This window comes from Schistocerca serialis, chromosome 3, assembly GCF_023864345.2.
Source record: "Schistocerca serialis cubense isolate TAMUIC-IGC-003099 chromosome 3, iqSchSeri2.2, whole genome shotgun sequence".
Classification (NCBI taxonomy): Eukaryota; Metazoa; Arthropoda; class Insecta; order Orthoptera; family Acrididae; genus Schistocerca; species Schistocerca serialis.
This window is the reverse complement of record NC_064640.1, coordinates 130,538,435-130,562,771: the sequence shown is the minus strand read 5'-3', so window position 1 is coordinate 130,562,771 and position 24,337 is coordinate 130,538,435. Positions and strand designations below refer to the sequence as shown.

Genomic DNA, 24,337 nt, shown 5'->3' with positions numbered 1-24,337 from the left:
ACAAGATTAAAACAAAGTGTACACTTTGAATGGTTCGAGTGATGAGTAACAACAGTGATATGATAATAAGCTGCTAAATAGAACAGAAATAAGACAGTAAAATTAATCATCTGAGTTAGAGCCCTGTCAGAAAAGTGAAGTAATGGTGAAATGATGAATTACATTGCTATTGGAAGTATGAAAATTGAACAGAAACTTTATAATTAGTAGTAAAAGTGAACCTAAACAGTCAATGATAACTGTTTAAGGAAAGTATTACAAAAATTTTTTCTTTACAAAATACACAAAAATAAACACACACACTTTAGGCATGTCTTTTAGCCTCTAAGGCACAGGCATTCAAGAGTTCATTGGCAATGCAGACTGAGCTTTATATACTAATTATTATGTTAACATCTGGTTTCCTTATCAGTGAAAATGTAGACAAAACTGTGTGTTTTTATTAGCAGAAAAAACTTAGAGCAAAAATAGTTACAAAAAGTATATAAAACAAAAATGAATCAAAAATTGAAGTTTCCAGTATGTTATATCTATGTAATTTTATTTACATATTATAATTTTGTATCAAATAAAAATGTTTTTGGTGAAGTTAACATTTTCATAAAAGAAAGATGATTTACCTAATGAATAAAAAATTACAGTTTGCAACAATGCAAATAGAATTTCAAGATTTTGTAAGTATACATGGTGTTTGTTGTTAATTGAGCAACTTAAATTATCAAGCTTACATTATTTTTGGCAACAATTTCTCTTCAAAACTATGTTCCCATTTACCATTCTCTATTTTTAAAGTGAAACTGATAGGATGACTATTTTTCTGGGATTTTATGTTCACAAGTTGTAGCTTACAAAAATGTTCTCATTAGTTTCAAATAAGAAAAATATAATAGCTGAAAATGCTCCAGCGTATCAAATTCTTCCACAAAACCCATACATTGCATATTGTAAAATTAAGATGGCAACAAATACTTCACTAGTAAAAGTGAGATCAAACAGTCCACTTTTTCTAACTGGTCGAAATCTTGGTTCTTTACAAACTCTGATCGTACAGCTTCAGCTTTACCTCTGCCAGTACCTCTCCTCTACTTCCCAAACTTCACAGAAGCTCTCCTGCATACCATTTTGAATGAGCACTTAAGGAAGTAAGAGTTTCAAAAGTTGGGGGGAGGGACTGGAAGTAGTGAAGCTTTGAAGGACAGACTGTGAGTCATGCTCAGATAACTCGACTGGTAAGAACACTACCTGTAAAAGGAGAGTTTTTGGATTGAGTTCCAGTCTGGTACGGGACTTGAATCTGCCTGGAAGTTACAAATGGCTCTGAGCACTATGGGACTTAACTTCTGAGGTCATCAGTCTTGGAAGTTACAGGTCTAGTATTACCATCAGACTGCTTTCGTTAGTTAGATACACGTGTATGTCTAGTAGCAGTGTTCCCCTTCATACCATCACTCTCTCCAATCTTTCACACTTCCTAAATGTAATACGGATCCACATCCACTCTTCTGACCGAAGCTGGTATGAGGGCACCTACACTCCTTGTCAGCAGATTTTCATGTCAATATCATTGTTAACAATGGCAGTACATACCTGAATGAAAACTGAATGACTGTGTCATTAACTTCTTCATAATCTACCCCAAGTGAATGATTAATATAATGATCTTGCCTTCTGCTACCATTTACTCATTAACAGTATGCCTTGGAATTTGCGTGTATTACAATCTCCAACAATGATAAAAAATGTACACAGTATCTACGCCAATACAGTTAAATGCACTGCTGTTTTCCAGATGTCAGTACTCTCAGTCTACGATTTGAAAAAAAGTCTCTTCCAAAAGAAATGTAGTCACATCACCACTATGTTAAACAGAAAGAAGTGTACAATGAGTGCAGCGAAATACCTGTAATGTTATGACTAGGTCACTTATACTTCCAAGTTACAACAGAGCAGATTGAAACATTCTCAGGTGAATCATTGCGGCAAACTTTTAAAATATTTGGACTTCAGACCGATTTGTTATCATCAGGTAAATTGTGGACTGATGCCAGGAGGCTAGCGCAGTTACGGACCAGCATTCTGTCGATGGTTCATATTCCAGCTCTTGGATCCTAACTGTTTCTATATATGTATTGTTGGTTGAAATTTGCTTTTTTTACTCTCATATTCTGGTATTAAGTTTATTTTTAATTTTTTTTTTTTAAGGAGACCGTGGTCAGCATCACAATCTTTACTGACACTGTCTGTAAATCCTAAACTTACGTGCTGCTCATGTCCAGTGCAATGTTTTCCCACAATTCAGACAGTTTACCATGTGTATGACAGACTGCATTGGCAAGAGATGTAGTAAAATTCTGACTTGCAGAAGCCCAAATCAGTTTTTACATTGCCCTCAAACAATCTAAAGCAGAATATGAGTTCACTGTATCATTTTCCTTAATACAGTCGATCCTAACAGGACACCAGTATATGGAAGAAAGGCTGTTGTTTCTCTGCAAAGGTTAAACAACGAAATGAACATATGATGCTGGGGGTGTTGGATGGAGTTGTAATGGGCACAGTATTGTCCGCAGGCAGTGAATCTAGGTATGTAGATATTGCAGGTTTGAGGTTTGTTGTGCAATACGAATATCTCCCTCCCCCCCCCCCCCCCCCCCCCGCCCACCCCCTGAGATGTTTATTAAGAGCTGGGTGTTCTTTGTTACCAGAATTAATAAAGAAGTTATTCACTTCAGCGGGTGTGATACTGGTCATATCATATGCAGTTCTGTTAGTATTACCAAGATGATTTGATAATGTTCCAAGCAGCCTTGCATTTGTTTTGTGAATGCTGCATACAATTATCATTTTCCATCTGTCTCTATTTTATAATTTCTGATCTGTACCTCTTCTATAGTTGAAAGTACTGAAGTACATCTTCTTCACTGTTCTTTGATATGTTATAAAAATTAATGACGTGTTCTTAATTTTTTGAGGTCAGGTGTGTGCCATTGATGTAAACTTCTATGATCACTTTTGATTGGTTTCCGCTTGTATATTTTTAATATTTTGAATGCACTTATTACATGCAGTGGAAACAAGATTGACAAAGGACATTTTTTAGCTTTAATTAATCCTGCCTAGTCCACCTTTTCCATCAAACACAACATCTGGAGGAGAATGCAAACACTCATATTGGTCATCCCCCCAATAGTACTTCTCTGAAAGAGCTGCCTGGTGCCATGACTTCTTGTAGCATGGTACCTGGCCTGGGAGACTATCTAAAGCAAATAGAGAGTCAAGGGAAATTCCGTAACCCCAAATGAATGTAGTAGGCACAACTTAAGTATGTCCTGTGTAACTCACCTACAGTCCACTTTATGCAGATTAGGAAATCCCAACACATCAGGTGCAAGACTCAAAGTAAGCAACTCTATCTGACAAGGCTCTGGGAAACTCAAATGCCGGATTTTGCATTGCAGGACTGTCTATCAGGTAAGACTCAAAAAGCAAATAAAACTCCTGCCCCTACTAAAATCTGAATCTCATAACTATTCCTCTGAACCTTCATCCTAACATGTTCAGAAAAGATATGCTATGAACATTCAAATATTTACTGAAACAAAAAGCAAATTAACTTACAGTATGGTGGTATGACCACCTCTTGCACTTACACTAAACATTATTTTCAACTGACTCTTCTTGATTAATTTAATATCTTGTTCACAAGCAGTGATATTCATATAAATTTCTGAATAATTGAAAATAGTATCACTCAACATATTTCATCATACAGACTCCTAAGTCACTTGTACAACTTATTATTGAAATTTAATCAGTGTGACACAACAAATTAAGTAAGGTAAACTGTTTCCAGAAGTATTTAGGTAATTACAACCAAACAGTGCACATTAAATTTAAGTAGAATCCAACAATTAATAAACAAGTTTTAATTAGAGCTTTTCTTGTACTTCCTGCTACAAGTACGACACCATTTTCTTTGGAACATTTTGAGTGTACACTTAATTTTAAATTTCTCACTATTTCTGCATGTTACATAAATTACATGACTTTCAAGTGATGGTGGCTCTACCAAACAAACTCAAGTTCAAATTACAGTTATACCTAATTAACAAATGAAAATAAAACAAAATAATGTACTGGACAATATGTCATTTCATTGCCTGAAAGCACATCAGTTTTGACAAAAATTATCAGTTGATAACTTCTAAATGTGACACTTTACAATGTGAGCATTGTCCAAACCACTAATATTTTTGGAATTAGATTTTTTTCTTTTTCTTAAAAGCTGATGTCCAATGACAAAGCAGTGGAAATATATCACAGAACTGCTGCTAAATTCTCATGTTTCTTCCCTACAACAGAAATGAACCATAAAGATTAAAAAAAATTACGTAAAAAGAATACAAAGTACTAAAAATTCTAAATGCAATGCAGCAAAACAGGTCAACTATCAAAAACCTGAGATGTTGAGAGGCATAAATGTTTCTCTTATCATTTGTAAAATATAACAATGAAACAGAAGACAAATATGTAAAATAATAGTTTAAACATTGAAAAGCTACAGAGAACATAAAACATTCATGGAACTAGGAAGACTATATAATGTAATACTGAACATAATAAACATGGCCCCACACACACTTGTATTTATAAAACCATGTTCACTGTGCAAGAGCTACTATTTCAGTATATCTCAAATAGTGATAAACTCACATACGGTACACAATCCTACTTGCTGTCTCACTTGGGGATCCAGAGGGTAAATGCCTGTCCACAGAACTTTAAAGTTTGATCTCTGGTCATTTCTAGAAACACCTCACAACAATATGAAGGCTAATACAATGTGGCATTAAGAGCAACAATTCACTTCATGCCTATTTTACTTTGAGTTGCTGTCTAAAGCTACATACAACATAGAAAAATAGTAGGGAATCTGCTAGTATTATTGTGTGGTTGTAGAAGGATTATTTGCTAGTATTTACTATGTGCTATAAAAACAGAGATGAGGTCACATAAATCATTTACCCACTTATGATATTTAAATAACTAATGTATAAAATTTCCTTGCCCAACACTTAAAACACAACATATGCCAAAATAAAAATGTAAATAAAGACCATAAAATATTCTGCTTTATGTATTTACATAAGTACAGTTTTCCTAAAAGACTAAAGAGGTCCACCTTAAGTAAACTTAACGCCTGGTATACTTTGCCAGCTACACCAGCATGCACATTTTTTGAAATATAATGACACAGCAACACCAAAATCAAACACATTTGACATGAGAGGGAAAAATTTATTTGGATAAGGAACTATTGAAAATTCTGGTTTGTTTTGCACAAAGGAAAGGAAAGGAAAGGCTGAAAAATAAAAATAACAGCAGAAATAGACAAATAATGAACTTCTGATATGTGTAGTTTTTCTCGGCTCACAAGGGGTATTTTTTCCTCTAGGCAAGATAATAACATAGATGAGAAAAACATGGGGAGATGTGCTGATGTAGAAGCATTTAGAGACATAATATACCATATAAGAATATTTGGAATAGCACTTATAAGAGCTTTAATTAAAAAAACAGAGAATACATAAATGACAACTTTCAGTACCATAAACCCTATTTTGGATTATGGTTACCAGCTTTATGACATTACAGAATTCCACAATTACATGACCATGTAAATTCCTGAACATAATTATGACTCTTATTCCATATTTCATTATCTCGGCATTTATATGATGCAGAACTGGGCTTGTTCATGTCTCTTGTTGGACTTAGAGGCTCAAAACAGCCATTTATTTCAAATTTTGTGCCACTGACAGTAAATTAAGTCATACCCACAGAATTTCATCATACAGTGCCAGAAATTTAGGTATGAGGAAGACTGTCAGGAAAACAAGACTTAGAATGAAATTTTCACTCTACAGCGGAGTGTACACTGATATGAAACTTCCTGGCACATTAAAACTGTGTGCTGGACCAAGACTCAAACTCGGAACCTTGCCTTTCGCGGGCAAGTGCTCTACCGACTGAGCTACCCAAGCACAACTCAGGCCCCGTCCTCACAGCTTTAATTCCACCAGTACCTCGTCTCCTACCTTCCAAACTTCACAGAAACTCTCCTCTTCCCAGAAAAGCTTCTGTGATGTTTGGAAGTTAGGAGATGAGGTACTGGTGGAATTAAAGCTGTGAGGATGGGGCGTGAGTCATGCTTGGGTAGCTCAGTCAGTAGAGCACTTGCCCGCGAAAGGCAAAGGTCCCGAGTTCGAGTCTTGGTCCGGCACACAGTTTTAATCTGCCAGGAAGTTTCATATCAGCGCACACTGCACTGTAGAGTGAAAATTTCATTCTAGAAACATCCCCAGGCTGTGGCTAAGCCATGTCTCCGCAATATCCTTTCTTCCAGGAGTGCTAGTTCTGCAAGGTTCGCAGGAGAGCTTCTGTCAAGTTTGGAAGGTAGGAGATGAGGTACTGGCGGAATTAAAGCTGTGAGGACGGGGTGTAAGTCATGCTTGGGTAGCTCAGTCAGTAGAGCACTTGCCCGCGTAAGGCAAAGGTCCCGAGTTCGAGTCTCGGTCCGGCACACAGTTTTAATCTGCCAGGAAGTCTCAAAACAAGACTTGTTCAGGCAACATCTGGTAAGCAAACAAAATGACTTTTGCATAAAAAATTTAAGCAATTTATCGAGCAATTTATTATGCAGAAAAGGACCCTTGTCAGTGATGGCTGATGCAGTGCACCTCAATTGTCCTACTCACCAATAATGCTGGATGTTACAGAAAAACTCTTCATGCTTTTGTGAAAGACCAATGAGGAAAAGTGTATGGCACTGTCAATTACAAGTACTTCAAATGAATAAGAGCACTACTCCCAGAGTAAAAAAACAGCTGTGTGTGCAGTTGGCATCACACTCACCAACTGCCCAAACAGCAGTGAATAGACACAGAAACAAACTGGGTGATAACTAGTGAAAATTTGCTAGTAAGTCAAGTAAATATTATGCTGAAAGAGAAAATTATTAATACATCCTCAAAGTATTCTTTATTACAACAACAATTTACTATCCATTACAGCAAGATCGTACTATGGAACACTGCAAGACAAAGTCAAAGAAAAAACCCTAACACTGGAGCAAAAACTGAGCTCTTTCACCAAACATATCATATGGCTAATCAGCTGTAGGGGGGAGGGGCGGAGGGGGAAGCTTTACACATGTCCAAATCAAATATCCCAGTAGGTTCCTTGACCACTGAACTGTTTAGTACAACTGGAAATCACTTGTCAATATTCAAAGAAAAGATAAGTTCACAACGAATCAGGTAGCTAACGATTACCAAATGTAACAAAACAAAATCAGGTATCTCTTCTGTCCTACTCTCTGCAAGTACAACACAGTTTAAGATAACACACTGATGGTAACATGGAGGTCGTCACAACAAAAATGACTGTTCCAGAAACAAATGACAGCAGAGATCGCGAAGTACGTCCAGAGTGTAGCAAAGTCCTCTTAAGTGTATACAACAATCCAGAGAGCAATCCAAATCATGAATGTATATCAGCCAAGGTCAAAAGTCTACTATTCCATGGCACATGACTATAGGTTTCAGTGACTAAGTGAGAGACAGGTCAGCAATAGCCAGGCTGCAGTGTGTGCTGGTTAACACTTGTCAGAGGGTGGCAGCATCTTACATGCTTGCCATTCACGTGGGTGAAATTCATGGCTGCTTTCTGGAGCCCAAGTATATCTGACATGTTCTTCCTATCGATACTCAGGCCAGGTGGGGTATCTGAATCACACCGGATACTAAAGTATCAAATTCTGAAAATGAAATTTGTCTATGAGGATTATAGTGCAAATATTACAGTCTGTTGCAGATAATAATATATTATTGTAAGAGATTAATAATACAATCCAGAGGAGAAGGATTTTTTAATAAATCCTTTTTATGAATTTAAGTTGGAGTGAACAAAATGAACAGTGAGAGGAAAAGTTTAGTGACACAAAGAACAGTATCAATTCCACAATTTTAGTTAGTTTTATAAACACAAAGTCTTTGGAAATCCGGTTTGAAAACATGTAGAGATTTTATGCAAATCCCTAAACTGATACATACAGACCCGGCAATGCACATATGCATATGAAGTATGCACCACATTACTGCATTGCTCAACATATAAAGCTTGAAAATCACTGTACTATGCATACCATAGAGTACTTTTTATTGTATGTGTATTCAGGTTTCTTTTTGTCCCATTCCTAAGTGGGGGATGGAAAGACTGACTTTTTGTAAACCAGTCTCTACATGACAGAAACATAAGAGGGCAGAATGATATTAACACATCTTAAACAGGTTTTGGTATGCTCCTTCAAAGTGTTGACCAGCACAGATTATTAGCACACACATGAAATTTATCAATTGAAGACATGAAGTTTATAAATGAGGCCACAATCATGTTTGGCACTTTATTCATAAATTATTTACTGGCGATGGTAACTGGTTTTGATCCAAATGTGACCATCTTCAGACCATGTTACACCATTATGGCCTGCGTTGGTGAATGGAGCAGGTATCGTGGATCCACAATACCTGCTACGTGCACCACCTGCCATCATGGCGTAATATGAATCATTCATAAATGTTCATCTTGATTGCACATTATTATAGAGTCTACAATGACCAGTTTCAGCTTGCTGACATCATCAGATCATTAAAAGAATACTGTCATGAGTATCAGTGTCACATAATTTGCACATGCAGGTACATGAGCACTTGCAACTCATAAATAATGTTGTTTCATGTTCTATGATAAAGATAAATTTACATTCTTTGACATTTAGAGCTCGAGTCAATTTCTGCAATAGATTGATCTTTTCAGGGTGGGGTGAGGGTGGGGTGGGGGAAGGGGTTTTGTAGGGGGGATGTTTAGATGGCACTTCCAAATGCAACGATGAGCCAAAACATTCTGACCACTTGCTTAATAGCATGTTGATCTACTTTTGGATGCAATACAGCACTGATTATGCATGGTATGGATTTGAAAAGTCCTTGGTAGGTTTTTGGAGGTATGCAGCACTTGATGTCTACACACATCGTGCAATTCCAGTAAATTACAGACCAGTGGTTTGTGGACAAGGATCTGGCACTCGATAGTATCCGGGATGTGTTCCATAGGGTTCAAGTCAGGTGAAATTGGTGGACAAAACCTCAATGTGTGTTCACTATCTTGCTCCTCAAACCAATGTAGCATAATTCTGGCCTTGTGATGTCAACAATTATACTGATGGAAGACGTCATTGCCATTGGAGAAGACATCATGCATGAAGGGGTGTAGATGGTCCACAATAATGTCTACATAGTCTACAGCCTTCATGATGAAACCAATTAGTACTGCAGGTTCCATGGGAGCCCAAATGAATGTCCCCCATAGTGTAATATTGCCACCTTTGGCCTCTATACATGGCTCTGTATATTGCGAGCACTCATTCACACAGATGACAGTGTATCCATACACAACTGTCAACCTGGAGAAACAATAATGCAATTCATCTTATCAAGCGACACATTTCCACTGATTCATGGTCTCATCTTGATGCTCTCATGCCTACTGTAATCTTAACTGGCAATACCAATGGGTCAACATGGGAAAATGTTGGGGGGTCATCTGCTGTGGAGCCCCATGTTCAAGAATGTGCACTGAATGGTGTGCTCGTGTGCTCTAAAACATTTGCGCTTGCACCAGCATTGTATTCTGTCTTCAGATTTGCAACAGAGCACCATATACCCTGTTTTACAGAGTGGGTAAGCCCCTGATCTCCATGCCTCAGCACAGAATGAGGTGGTCAGAGGCCTGCACATCCTGTGATGAGGTGTGGAGGACCAACATCTCGTTATGTAATTGTAGTTTCACTATCAACAACTTCCTGTGCATGTTCACAACAGTAGCAAACTAACAGCTGACAAGCTTTGCCATTACCGAGATGCTCATTCCAAGCTGTTGGGCCATAAAAATTTAGTCTTTGTCAAAGTCGCTTATGTCAGAGGATTTCACCATTTGTCACCATATCATCACAACAAAGATTGCCCATTCATCTCTGCTCCACTTACATAATTTTCTTACCACGTTATGTGCTCGAAACACCAACAGGTGGCATTCACTCTCCCGTTGCACAGCGGTCACAATAGACTGGCTCACCACAGCATCTAATCAAAATAAGTAATAAGAGCTCTTGGAATCTATTCATGTGCAATAAAAGAGGTCATCGGGCACAATATAGTTCCTAAGATATCACTTCAGAAAACGTTCTAGATTCTACTATGGGCAGCAACATAACTGATGATGGCCAAGGTAGGGAGAATATAAAATGCAGACTGGCAATAGCAAGAAGAGCATTTCTGAGAAAGAGAAATCTGTTATTAAAAATAAAATAGAAACAGTCTAGACTCATAAAATATTTTATTTTAAAAACAGAGCAGTTGTTCTTCACACTAGACAAGAGCAGTTAGTGTTCCACGCCACCAGCTCCAGCAGTCAGTATGGAGTATGTAACGGTCTGAGTATGGTCAGATATTAGTTGAAACTGGTCACCCTTTTTTTTGAAATAAAATGTTTTATGTAGTATAGACTGTGTTATGTTTTTAATCATTTTTATGACCACTGACATTTCCTAAAAACATGTTTCATGAAATTTGCTACCATCGAACTTAAATCTAAGTGTTTGGAAGTCTTTTCTGAAGGAAGAAAGGAGGAAAGATTAGAGTTTAACACACTGTCAAGGTCAAGGTCACTGGGAAAGAAATTGGCCATGCCATTTCAAAGGAACCATGTTGGCATTTACTTGGGGCAATTTGGGGAAATCACCGAAAACCTAAATCTGAATGGCTGGAAACAGATTTGAACCATCATCCTCCCAAATGCAAGTTGTGTGTGCTAACCATTGTGCCACTTCACTCAGTCTTTTCTGAAAGTATTTGTCTGGAGGATAGCCTTGCACTGAAGAGAATTATGGACAATCAACATTTCAGACAAGAGAACAGAAGCTTTTGAAATGTGGTGCTACAGAAAGATGCTGAAGAATAACTGGTAAATCAAATAACGAACAACAATAGAGAGAAACTGGACCAACAACAGTATAATTTAAATTTACTGCTGGATCCTTCAATTGTCTTCTTATAGAAGCTGAGATTGAATGAGAAGCTACATCAGACTGATGATACAACAGTGGAAGTAGTGTATAAGACAATTGTGAGAGCTACTCATGATGCTGCCTTTGAAAGTCTTGGAGTACCTGAGAACATGTCTGGCAAATTTGAAATGATTGGTGGGATGATTATACTGCTGCAAAAGTGAAGGAGTATATGGAGGCCTATAACAGATGGCTTACAAGCAATAAGACTGATTATAGAAGCAGGTATGTAACACTGACATGAGGGGCAAAGAAAGCAGTAATCAGACAAAACTAATGCTGTGTGGGACTTTAAATGTATAGAAATTAATAACTGCACAGGAAGTTAAAAGTACAAATAAGTAAAGAAGATGATAAGACAGCTATGAATAAAGGACAGAAGTAGTATAAACTTACAGCTGATGAGTATAGATAGAGGGAAGACACACTACAAAGAACTGTTTAAGAAGATTGATCCAAATTTCATGATATATGCCCCTTTGCAGGCAATGTACATGACACAGAAATCCAGGAGATAACAACACTGGAAGTACAGGATACAGTTAAACAATTCAAAAATGACAAAGCACCAGGTTCTGGAGCCATATATATGGAGTTATTGAAGACTAGGCCAAACATGTTGTTTGAACACCTTGCAAAGCTAATTAATCTCTGTCTTAGTGGAGAGGAAATCCCTATCAAGTTTAAAGAAGGGTTCATCACAAATCTATTTAAAAAGGGAAGCATCAATGATTGCTTTACTGAGGCACCACAGTTCTCAATTCTATACAGACTCTATATGGTAATACCCTCAAAACTAGAAGTAAGAAAGAAACTGAGGAAGTAGAAGAAAAGAGTGGCTTTCAGGCATGAAGGTTTTGTATCAATAATATCTGCGCCATTAGACAGGTGACTGGCGAGCAACTGGCCCGTGACTTGGAGAGAGATGGTTTTTACAGACTTGCAGAAGGCCTACAACAATGTACCACTTTGTACAATGCTTTAGAAAGCTTACTTGTTGTGTTAAAGTTGGGAAGTTACTCTCACAGAAACTTAAGGTTAGCAAGAGATGCTGCTTAGTGCCTACCCTCTTTAAAATACAGGGTGTACATAAAGTCCAGGAACACTTTCAATTATTTTTTGCACAATAACTAAACATTGTACAGATGTCATACTTATTGCATTTTGAAAAGAAACTCTGAAAGTTTTTTTTACAAACATTCGATATGAAAACCATGAGTGATTCGGCACACGTCAATAAGATAACCGAATTCTTGCCATAGCCATGCCGGCATGGCATCGTCGACTGTGACAGTCGCTTCCTGTATTCTTTCCTGGAGCTCTGCTACATCACGTGGTAGAGGCAGTACATACACCAGATCTTTAATGTGTCCCCACAGAAAAAAGTCACACAGAGTGAGATCTGATGATCGGGGAGGCCATTTTGTGAAACAGCTGTCCCCTTCTGTAGCATGGCTGATCCATCGATGCGGCAGCTCCGTGTTCAGGTACCCACGAACTTCACATGCAGGACTTTCACACTGTCACTGGAACCATTTCGAGTTCACAGGATGCACAACACACCGATTTCTTTGGACTCCTTATGAATGTCCCTCCACATTCACTTCACTCACACTGGGACGTCCACTTCTCTTTGCCAGGCACAAGCAACCTGACGTAATGAATTTGTTGTGCCAGTGGTAAATGGCCTTCCTTGTTGGTGGCTTCTTACCGCACTTGGTTCTCAATATCTGATGAACAGCTGTAGCATACTTTTTTTTGTCGAACTCCAACACACAGAAAGCTCGATCCACACCTGAACTCGCCGTGTTTCCGCCAACAGTAAAATTTGGAGGCAGTGGTGTTATGGTGTAGTCGCTCATTATTGGCAAATTACCAAACTAGTCTGTGGCAGTATACTATACATGAAAAAAACAAACCTTTCAGGGTTTCTTTTCAAAATGACATATGTATGTTATATGTATAATGTTTGGTTCTTGTGCAATAAATAATTGAAAGTGTTCCCGGTCTTTATGTACTCCCTGTATTTTTGAAAATTGGATAAGAAACTGCAAAAACATGGGAATTGAGTAGGTGATGACATCCTTTTCTCCCCATATTTCGCCGACAATCATGTCACTTTTGCTAAGGAAGATGAGGATGTGTCATACATGTTAAGAAAGCTTAAAGAAGAATATGAGCAGTGGGGCATGAAAATTAACTTTACAAAGACAGAATACTTCGTTGTCGGAGGCACAGGAAGGGATCTTGTTATGGATAATGGATCCACAGTAAAGTGTAGTCAATCATATAAATAATTATGGACAATCATTTTGGATAAAGGTGGAATCAATAAAGAAATAAAGCATAGAATAGGAAAGGGAAAGGTGTGAATTAAGCTGCTAAACTCTATTATTTGGAATCAAATTTTTTTTTTTTCCTTTATTGTAATTTTCAGCACCTCATACAAGGCAGGCTGGCAGCAGCTTGGAATCAAACAACACCAAATAATTTGAAAAGCGGGATATACAAAACTATAGTTGAGAACATTGCTTTCTATGGTGCTCAACTGTGGAAAGTTTCCAGGATAAATGAGAAGAAATTACAAGAAATGGAAGTGGAGTTTTGGTGATGAAGTTGTGAAGTACACTATGTGATCAAAAGTATCCGGACACGCACAAAAACATACGTTTTTCATATTAGGTGCATTGTGCTGCCACCTACTGCCAGGTACTCCATATCAGTGATGTCAGTAGTCATTATACTTAATGAGAGAGCAGAATGGGGCGCTCCGCGGAACTCACAGACTTCGAACGTCATCACGCGTGATTGGGTGTCACTTGTGTCATACATCTGTATGTGACATTTCCACACCCCTAAGCATCCCTAGGTCGTTTGCAATGTGATAGTGAAGTGGAAATGAGAAGGGACATGTACAGCACAAAAGCGTACAGGCTGACACCATCTGTTGACTGACAGAGACCGCCGACAGTTGAAGGCGGTCACAATGTGTAATAGGCAGACATCTATCCAGACCATTCACACAGGAATTTCGAACTGCATCAGGATCCTATGACAGTTAGGCAGGAGGTGAGAAAACTTGGATTTCATGGTTGAGTGGCTGCTCATAAGGCACACATCATGCTGGAAAATGCCAAACAACGCCTCACTTGGCGTAAGGAGCGTAAACATTGGATGACTGAACAGTGGAAAAGCATTGTGTGGAGTGACAAATGACAGTACACAATGTGGCGATCTGACAGCAGGGTGTGGGTTTGGCGAATGCTCGGTGAATGTCATCTGCCAGTGTGTGTAGTGCCAACAGTAAAATTTGGAGGCAGTGGTGTTATGATGTAGTTGCATTTTCCATGTAGGGGGCTTCCACCTCTTGTTGTTTTGTGTGGCACTATCACAGCACAGGCCTACATTGATGTTGTAAGTACCTTCTTGCTTCCCACTGTTGAAGAGCAATTCGAGGATGGCAATTGCACCTTTCAACACGATCGAGTACCTGTTCATAATGCACGGCCTGTGGGGGAGTGGTTACACGACCGTAACATCCCTGTAATGGACTGGCCTGCACAGAGTCCAGACCTGAATCCTATTGAACACCTTTGGGATGTTTTGGAATGCCGACTTTGTGCCAAGCCTCGCTGACCAACATTGACACCCTCTCCTCAGTGCAGAATTCCATGAAGAATGGGCTGTCATTCCCCAAGAAACCTTCCAGCACCTGATTGAATGTATGCCTGCGACAGTGGAAGCTGTCATCAAGGCTAAGGGTGGGCCAACAGCATATTGAATTCCAGAATTACCGATGGAGGGCGCCATGAACTTTTAAGTCATTTTCAGACAGGTGTCCGGATACTTCTGCTCACATAGTGTAACAAGAAGTGGCAAAATAAGAAATGAAGTGTTACCAGAACAGATCAGAGTTACAATGGATATTGTAGAGACAAGTGAAAATAAATGGTTAACATGGTATGGACATCTTAGAAGGATGCCCAAGGAAAGATGGCCATCTAAAATATGGCACTGGAGACCTCCATGACGACAGTAATGCCCACTTTACTCTTTACTCTCAGTCTACATTTGGCTCTGTCTGGTTCTGTCTCAGGTTTGTTTTTCTGGCAGTGTTAGTTATACGTGAACAGTGATTCACAGCAGTAGGGATATGTTTACTGAACTTTGTGAATGGGTTCACTGAACAAAATAAAAGAGTGCACGCAGATACTATGCTCAGCTGTTCCTGCAGTGATGGCAACCAAATTTTAAAGTTTTTGCATCTTCATGTAGATGCCTATGAGAAACTTGAGTTTTGTATTGTATATTTTAGTGAATTCATACTGTAGGCTTTTTTAATGCTATGAAGTTAATTCTGCAGAAACAAAAGTAAATCGGGTGACAAACAAAGTACATCATAATTACATTATTACTCAGTAATGAGCTATCAAACATTGTGGGTCCCTTATGAATAAAATGCTCAGAAAACATCCCTTAACAACTTACAAAATTTTGTTAGTAAAGTTGGGTTGATCATGTACAATTACAATGCTGAGCAATATAGGGTGTAGTTACACGGGAGTGGTATTTAGTGTTTCCAGTCTCTGCCCAATGGATTTGTGGGTGATCATGGTTAAGGGCAAAGCTAATAACACACACAAATTTGGTACAGTACGAACTGCTAAGAACACATACAAATCTGGTACAGTATGAACTTACAGATAGTTGTGAGTGATAACAGGCTGCTGGTTCTATGCACTTGTTCTGTTGTCTCTATACAATTATTATTATTTCTTTTACCTGTCTCAGACGTTATGTCTGGTTAAAAATGGAAAGTGACGCGGACCTTGATCAAGTGTGACTTCCTTTTAACTGTACGGTATATGATACATTGCATTTAGGAACTTTCGGGTAATTGAACATGTATCAATAATTACAGATTTCTGTAGTTGCATACATATGTTTGGATGTAGCTGTATTGCTTTGATGTACTGGTGGATACTGTGTGGTTTGACTCCTGTAGTTGATAGTATAATTGGTACAATGTCAACTTTATCCTGATGCCACATGTCCTTGACTTCCTCAGCCAGTTGGATGTATTTTTCAATTTTTTCTCCTGTTTTCTTCTGTATATTTGTTGTATCGGATATGGATATTTCGACTAGTTGTGTTAATTTCTTCTTTTTATTGGTGAGTATGATGTCAGGTTTGTTATGTGGTGTTGTTTTATCTGTTATAATGGTTCTGTTCCAGTATAATTTGTATTCATCATTCTCCAGTACATTATGTGGTGCATACTTGTATGTGGGAACATGTTGTTTTATTAGTTTATGTTGTATGGCAAGCTGTTGATATATTATTTTTGCTACATTGTCATGTCTTTTGGGGTATTCTGTACTTGCTAGTATTCTACATCCGCTTGTGACGACGTCTACTGTTTCTATTTATTGTTTGCAAAGTCTGCATTTATCTGTTGTGGTATTGGGATCTTTAATAATATGCGTGCTGTAATATCTGGTGTTTATTGTTTGATTCTGTATTGCAATCATGAATCCTTCCATCTCACTGTACATCTTGCCTTTTCTTAGCCATGCGTTGGATCCGTCTTGATCGATGTGTGGCTGTGTTAGATGATACGGGTGCTTACCATGTAGTGTTTTCTTTTTCCAATTTACTTTCTTTGTATCTGTTGATGTTATGTGATCTAAAGGGTTGTAGAAGTGGTTATGAAATTGCAATGGTGTAGCCGATGTATTTATATTTTATATGAGTGATTGCTTTGTGTATTATGCTAGTTTCTGCTCGTTCTATAAAGAATTTTCTTAAATTGTCTACCTGTCCATAATGTAGGTTTTTTATGTTGATAAATCCCCTTCCTTTCTGCTTAATGTGAATCTTTCTGTTGCTGAATGTATGTGATGTATTCTATATTTTATATCATTGCTGAATACTTCTGTTATCTTTAGTAATTGGTTGAGTTGTTGATTTGTTGCTGCCAGTAGTTTTAGATCATCCATGTATAGCAAATGTGTCATTTTGTGTGGGTATGTTCCAGTAATATTATAGCCATAATTTGTATTATTTAGCATGTTGGACAGTGGGTTCAGAGCAAGGCAGAACCAGAGAGGACTTAATGAGTCTCCTTGGTATATTCCACGCTTAATCTGTATTGGCTGTGACGTGATATTATCTGAATTTGTTTGGATATTAAGTGTGGTTTTCAAATTTTTCATTACTATGTTTAGGAACTGTATTAATTTAGGATCTACTTTGTATATTTCCAATATCTGTAGTAACCATGAGTGGGGTACACTATCAAAAGGTTTTTGGTAATCAATGTATGCGTAGTGCAGCGACCTTTGTTTAGTTTTAGCTTGATATGTCACCTCTGTATCTATTATCAGTTGCTCTTTACATCCTCGTGCTCCTTTGCAGCAGCCTTTTTGTTCTTCATTTATAATTTTGTTCTGTGTTGTATGTGTCATTAATTTCTGTGTAATGACTGAAGTTAATATTTTGTAGATTGTTGGTAGGCATGTTATGGGGCGATATTTTGCTGGGTTTGCTGTGTCTGCTTGATCTTTAGGCTTCAGATAAGTTATTTCATGTGTACGTGTATCAGGGACTGTGTATGGGTCTGCAATGTAACTGTTAAATAATTAAGTTAGATGTGAATGTGTTGAGGTGAACTTCTTTAGCCAGAAATTTGCTATTTTATTTCCAGGGGCTTTCCAATTGTGCGTAGAATTAATTGCTCGGGTGACTTCATGTTGCAAAATTATCACTTCAGGCATTTGTGGTATCATCTTGTATGAGTCTGTTTCTGCTTGTATCCACCGTGCATGTCTGTTATGTTGTACCGGGTTTGACCATATGTTGCTCCAGAAGTGTTCCATGTCTGTTATGTTTGGTGGATTGTCTATTTTAATGTGTGTGTTATCTATTGTCTGGTAAAATTTCTTTTGGTTTGTGTTGAATGTTTGGTTTTGTTTCCTTCTACTTTCATTTTTTTTGTATCTTCTAAGTCGTTTGGCCAATGCTTGTAATTTCTGCTTCTTTTCATTTAATTGCTCTATTGCTTCCAAACTTTTTCGTTTTTGGTCTGAGATTTCATTTCTTATAAATTGTGTTAGCTGTCCGATGTCTTTTCTTAACGTCCTGTCGACAACGAGGTCATTAGAGACGGAGCGCAAGCTCGGGTTAGGGAAGGATTGGGAAGGAAATCGGCCATGCCCTTTCAAAGGAACCATCCCAGCATTTGCCTGAATGTTTATTTAGTGTAGTGAGTGCTCCTACATAAACCAGTAGTTGTAACTCTTCCATAGTTGTATTTTCATTTATTTTGTTGTGTATGATTGTGTTGATAGTTGTTATTGTTGTTTCGAATTGTGGGTTATTTGGTGGTCTATGCAAGAATGGTCTAATGTCTGTATTTGTGTCTTTGTATTCTATATATGTCAACTGAAATTTTTCTTCTATATCTAACATGTGTGTCACTTCATGTTCTATTATTACTATTATTATTTCTATTTTTCTCAGACCTTAGGTCTGGTTAAAAATGGAAAGTGACGCGGACCTTGATCAAGTGTGACTTCCTTTTAACTGTACGGTATATGTTACATTGTATTTAGGAACTTTCGGGTTATTGAACACGTATCAATAATTACAGATTTCTGTAGTTGCATACATATGTTTGGACGTAGCCGTATTGCGTTGATGTACTGGTGTTTACTGTGTGGTATGACTCCTGTAGTTGATAGTATACTCGGTATAATGTCAACTTTATCCTGATGCCACATGTCCTTGACTTCCTCAGCCAGTTGGATGTATTTTTCAATTTTTTCTATTGTTTTCTTCTGTATGTTTGTTGTATCGGATATGGATATTTCGATTAGTTGTGTTAATTTCTTCTTTTTATTGGTGAGTATGATGTCAGGTTTGTTATGTGGTGTTGTTTTATCTGTTATAATGGTTCTGTTCCAGTATAATTTGTATTCATCATTCTCCAGTACATTTTGTGGTGCATACTTGTATGTGGGAACGTGTTGTTTTATTAGTTTATGTTTTATGGCAAGTTGTTGATGTATTATTTTTGCTACATTGTCATGTCTTCTGAGGTATTCTGTATTTGCTAGTATTTTACATCCACTTGTGATGTGATCTACTGTTTCTATTTGTTGTTTGCAAAGTCTGCATTTATCTGTTGTGGTATTGGGATCTTTAATAATATGCTTGCTGTAATATCTGGTGTTTATTGTTTGATCCTGTATTGCAATCATGAATCCTTCCGTCTCACTGTATACATTGCCTTTTCTTAGCCATGTGTTGGATGCGTCTTGATCAATGTGTGGCTGTGTTAGATGATACGGGTGCTTGCCATGTAGTGTTTTCTTTTTCCAATTTACTTTCTTCGTATCTGTTGATGTTATGTGATCTAAAGGGTTGTAGAAGTGGTTATGAAATTGCAGTGGTGTAGCCGATGTATTTATATGAGTGATTGCTTTGTGTATTTTGCTAGTTTCTGCTCGTTCTAGAAAGAATTTTCTTAAATTGTCTACCTGTCCATAATGTAGGTTTTTCATGTCGATGAATCCCCTTCCTCCTTCCTTTCTGCATAATGTGAATCTTTCTGTTGCTGAATGTATGTGATGTATTCTATATTTGTGGCATTGTGAACGTGTAAGTGTATTGAGTGCTTCTAGGTCTGTGTTACTCCATTTCACTACTCCAAATGAGTAGGTTATATTGGTATAGCATAAGTATTTATAGTTTTTGTCTTGTTTCTTGCTGTCAATTCTTTTTTCAGTATTTTTGTTAGTCTTTGTCTATATTTTTCCTTTAGTTCTTCTTTAATATTTGTATTATCTATTCCTATTTTTTGTCTGTATCCTAGATATTTATAGGCATCTGTTTTTTCCATCGCTTCTATGTAGTCGCTGTGGTTACCCAACATGTAATGTTCGTGTTTAGTGTGTTTTCCCTTGACTATGCTATTTTTCTTACATTTCTCTGTTCCAAAAACCATATTTATATCATTGCTGAATACTTCTGTTATCTTTAGTAATTGGTTGAGTTGTTGATTTGTTGCTGCCAGTAGTTTTAGATCATCCATGTATAGCAAATGTGCCATTTTGTGTGGGTATGTTCCAGTAATATTATAGCCATAATTTGTATTATTTAGCATGTTGGACAGTGGGTTCAGAGCAAGGCAGAACCAGAGAGGACTTAATGAGTCTCCTTGGTATATTCCACGCTTAATCTGTATTGGCTGTGACGTGATATTATCTGAATTTGTTTGGATATTAAGTGTGGTTTTCAAATTTTTCATTACTATGTTTAGGAACTGTATTAATTTAGGACCTACTTTGTATATTTCCAATATCTGTAGTAACCATGAGTGGGGTACACTATCAAAAGGTTTTTGGTAATCAATGTATGCGTAGTGCAGCGACCTTTGTTTAGTTTTAGCTTGATATGTCACCTCTGTATCTATTATCAGTTGCTCTTTACATCCTCGTGCTCCTTTGCAGCAGCCTTTTTGTTCTTCATTTATAATTTTGTTCTGTGTTGTATGTGTCATTAATTTCTGTGTAATGACTGAAGTTAATATTTTGTAGATTATTGGTAGGCATGTTATGGGGCGATATTTTGCTGGGTTTGCTGTGTCTGCTTGATCTTTAGGTTTGAGATAGGTTATTCCATGTGGAAGTGTATCAGGGACTGTGTATGGGTCTGCAATGTAACTGTTAAATAATTTAGTTAGATGTGAATGTGTTGAGGTGAACTTCTTTAGCCAGAAATTTGCTATTTTATCATTTCCAGGGGCTTTCCAATTGTGTGTAGAATTAATTGCTCGGGTGACTTCGTGTTGCAAAATTATCACTTCAGGCATTTGTGGTATCATCTTGTATGAGTCTGTTTCTGCTTGTATCCGGGTTTGACCATATGTTGCTCCAGAAGTGTTCCATGTCTGTTATGTTTGATGGATTGTCTATTTTAATGTGTGTGTTATCTATTGTTTGGTAAAATCTCTTTTGGTTTGTGTTGAATGTTTGGTTTTGTTTCCTTCTATTTTCACTTTTTTTATATCTTCTAAGTCGTTTGGCCAATGCTTGTAATTTCTGTTTCTTTTCATCTAATTGCTCAATCGCTTCTTGTTGTGAGGTTTTACCTAACCTTTTTCATTTTTTTTCTGGTATTTCATTTCTTATAAATTGTGTTAGCTGTCCGATGTCTTTTCTCAGTTTTTCTATTCTGATCTGTAGCCTGTGTTGCCATGCTGGTTTTGTGGGTTTCTTCTGTGTGTTGGTTGGTTCTGATCTCTGCCTAGTGTGTATATTTAGTGTAGTGAGTGCTCCTATATAAACCAGTAGTTGTAACTCTTCCCTAGGTGTTTTTTCATTTATTTTGTTGTGTATGATTGTGTTGATAGTTTTTATTGTTGTTTCGACTTGTGGGTTATTTGGTGGTCTATGCAAGAATGGTATAATGTCTGTATTTGTGTCTTTGTACTCTATATATGTCAGCTGAAATTTTTTCTTCTATATCTAACATGAGTGTCACTTCATGCTATTTGTGCTTGTTCTGGTGGCCGTCTTAAGATTTTGTTTTCCTCTGGTTGTTTAATTGACGCGTTTTGTTCTTTGTTTGTTTTCTCTGGGATGTTTGAGTCCACTACTGTATTTTCTTCTTCTTCTAATTGCACATTATTTTGTTCCAGTATTTGTTGTACTTGTTGTTTGATGTTTTCTAATTCTGACTGGGGTATCCTGTTATTTTTTATTATTACATGGATCTGATAAGCTAGTCGTTGTTCTGTTAAAAATTTTAATTCCGGGTATCTGGTAATAAATGTTGTGTATACTTGTGATCTGTATCCAGTTGTGTTGGTTCCTAGGTTTGTTGCTTGGTAATAACAGAACATGAGGTGTCGATTAACTTCATCTGACCATCTCATCCTCTGTCTTTCTTTACCTTCTAGGGTGGTTGCAGGAAGCATATCCTGCAAAACACCTCTATTTGGATTTAAGTCATTTTCCAGTTGGCTAGCAGTGTCGTTACCATTGTGAGCGGGCATAGGGTTCAAGCGTCGTCCCCAACCATGACGGCGCTTGTCCGAGGCTTCTTTAGTTCTGTCCTGAACCAAGTAATCACACTAAAAGGGGGTTAGCCCTATTAGTAGTTTGTTCTTTTCGTCGCCTTTTACGACTGGCAGAACATACCGGAGGCCTATTCTTTTCCCGGGCCTCCACGCGAATTATTATTATTACTTCTTTCAGTCAGGGTAACACGTCCTTTCTATCAGTCAATGAAAATTACACACAGTATTTGACTTGGATTTGTCTGACTTGAAGACCCTGTCAAGTTTAACCAGAAGCAGAATTATGTTTTCAACTAATATTTATCTGGTGTCAGTTTTGGACAAGTGTTAAAATATTAGATTTTATAATATAGTCAGACTTAAAAATGCTTTATGGTTTTGTGAGAGATTTGACAATAGAAGTCTGAAGACTAGACATTGCCCTTCTGGTAGCCATTTTTAGATCTGTCTGCAGTTCTACATTTTACTTTACATGGCTTGTGCAAAAGGCATTATTTTATGGTATATCTTCATAATGCTATTTGTATACCTGTGGGATAGGGGATCTACTTAACTGGTTTGCTAGGTGTATATTTCTGTAGAGTCTCATCAATTTTTACTTCATCCCAAGTTCCTTTACATTACTGACATGGTTAAAATCTCTTCTGATAGTAATATCTCGCCTGTGGAAACTATACATTACTGTACTGAGGTTTTCCTTCAAGTTATCTGTTACTTCTGAAGGTGTGTCTTGTGACTGGTTGAAATATTCAATTAAAACTACTAGTTTTTTTATTAAAGTTAATTTTGATCCATTATTATTATTATTAAACAGTGGCATGTGAACAGTAATGAAGAATTCTCAGATCACCAATATTTTATTATTCTTAAATGTTTCAGAAGCCAGAGCCATTCCTTATCAGTGGGCTAAGGGCAGAAGACACTGACACTGAGTTTCCAGGTTCCAATCAATTTTATTATGACAGCCAATGGAAGTGAACCTCAATGGTTTCTATCAAACAGCATCATTGCAACTAGCCTCAGAAACCATGTACACAGGTTTTATCCAAAATCCTGGCCACCGGCTGCTAGAGGTGATCACTTAATTCAACAATTAACTTTCACAATTAAGTCCTGCTTCCACATAAGCTGCAGACAGCAGCAGTCTGTTCAGTTCTCTACCATCTGAACAGTGCACTGACATGACAAAAGTCATGGGATAGTGATGTGCACATATACAGATGGCAGTAGTATCGCGTACACAAGGTATGAAAGGGTGAAGTAGTCATTTGCACTCAGGTGATTCATATGAAAAGGTTCCGATGTGATTATAGCCACACGACAAGACTTAACAGACGCTGAACGTGGAATGGTAGTTGGAGTTAGGTGCATGGGACATTCCATTTTGGAAATCGGTAGAGACTTCAATAGTCTGAAATCCACAGAATCAAGACTGTGTCAAGACTTCCAAATTTCATGCATTACCTATCACCACAGACAACGCAGTGGCCGATGGGCTTCACTTCACGACCATGAGCAGCAAGATATGTGTAGAGCTGTCAGTGTTAACAGATGAGCCACACTGTGTGAAATAAACACAGAAATCAATGTGGGATGCGCGAAGAATGTATCCGTTAGGGCAGCACGGCCAAATTTGGCGTTAATTGGCTACGGCAGCAGACTGCCTTTGTTAAGGCAGCAGACTGATGCGAGTGCCTTTGCTAACAGCACATCGCCTGAAGTGCCTCTCCTGGGCTCATTACCATATTTGTTGGACCCAAGATGACTGGAAAGCCATAGCCTGGTCAGATGAGTCCCGAGTGCAGTTGGTACGAGCTGATGGCAGGGTTCAAGTGTGGTGCAGACCCCATGAAGCTATGGACCCAATTTGTCAGCAAGACACTGTACAAGCTGGTGGTGGCTCCATAATTGGCTATGTTTACATGGAACGAACCAAACATTGACTGGAAATGGTTATTTTCATCTACTTGGAGACCATTTGCAGCCATTCAGAGACTTCATGTTCCCAAGCAATGATGGAATTTTTATGGATAACAATGCGCCATGTCACCGGCCCACAACTGTTTGCG

General features: G+C 37.8%; 1 protein-coding gene across 2 annotated transcripts in view; it reads right to left on the bottom strand.

The window, feature by feature from the left end:
• The window catches only part of LOC126469828 (probable 28S ribosomal protein S6, mitochondrial), a 525,346-nt gene that overhangs the window by 120,182 nt on the left and 380,827 nt on the right, over positions 1-24,337 (bottom strand). The window contains exon 5 of one of the 2 annotated variants that reach the window (XM_050097121.1): positions 4,307-4,352. The exons of the other annotated variant lie outside the window; for it this stretch is intronic. The gene's annotated coding sequence lies outside the window, so the exon portion shown is untranslated. Of the gene's footprint in view, positions 1-4,306; positions 4,353-24,337 lie in introns of those variants that run through there. 2 annotated transcript variants of the gene reach the window in all.